Source organism: Arachis ipaensis, chromosome B09 (assembly GCF_000816755.2).
Source record: "Arachis ipaensis cultivar K30076 chromosome B09, Araip1.1, whole genome shotgun sequence".
Classification (NCBI taxonomy): Eukaryota; Viridiplantae; Streptophyta; class Magnoliopsida; order Fabales; family Fabaceae; genus Arachis; species Arachis ipaensis.
In genome coordinates this window covers 8,499,222-8,500,376 of record NC_029793.2, presented here as the reverse complement: position 1 = coordinate 8,500,376, position 1,155 = coordinate 8,499,222, and positions in this window count along the sequence as shown.

The following is a 1,155-nucleotide window of genomic DNA, read 5'->3' as shown; positions in this document are numbered from 1 at the left end:
TTCTTTTTAAATTATTATTTATCATTTTCTTATAAAATTTGAAGCTATTATAATTTAATTTTAAAACCGTTTAAATATACAATAATTCATTAGTATATTTGGAAGTAATTTATGAAGTCAGCATCTTATCTTATATATCTATGAGGAGAATGAAAATTGTCTTGCAATAAATAGCATGTTCAGTCATTAGAAATTTTAATATGTATAATTCACTCGGTTGCACGGACACTGACACGGACACGGGACACGATACGACACGGGATACGCCGACACGCAAATTTTAAAATCTTACACACGGAGACACGCATACATATAAAATATAAAGTATTTTTTAGATAAACCGTAATGATATTTTAATATTTTATTAATATTAAAATATAAATTAATTTTTTAAATTATTTTTAATGTCTTATTTTAAGTATATCAAGTATTTAAAATATTTTTTGTTTTAATAAATAATAATATATACTATATCTAAATTTATTTTAAGAATATATATTAAGAATAAGACCGGACACACTGACACGTGATGGTATTTAGGTGCGTCCAAGTGTGTCAAGAGAATAATTTTTTATTTTTTATTGAAACACGGTTTGGACACAGCAGACACGCGTGTCGAACGAATGTCGGTGAGTGTCGTGTCCAAAATGTGTCCGACACATAAACATGACAACTCAGTAAAGTGTCCTTACTTCATAGGTTGTCTCTTTATTTTTTCTTTTTATTATTTGAAAATACATTTTGGTATATTATTTTTTTTAACAAAAACTATAAATTCATTACTGATCAGCGATTAATTGTATGAAGTATCTTTCTGANTCTTCGTTTTGTGGTCGTCTTCTATTAACACCATATGGTGAAACATAGAAAAAAAAAAAAAGAAAACTAAAAAATTAGAAGCAACTATATAACTAAAATTCCTTCGTTATTTTTAGGGTTAAGTACAATTTTGGTCCCTAATGTAGAGGTCGAAAATTTATTACGTCCTTAACCTTTTTTTGCTACAAAATGGTCCCAAGATTTCAGTTTAATTTGTTTTAAAATCATCCTTCGGACGAAAATACCCTTCCCCTTCTTCCCTAAATTCATCCAAATGTAGAAGTTGAAACAGAATAGATGCAGAAGCAGAACAGAAGCATAACAGAAGCAATATCA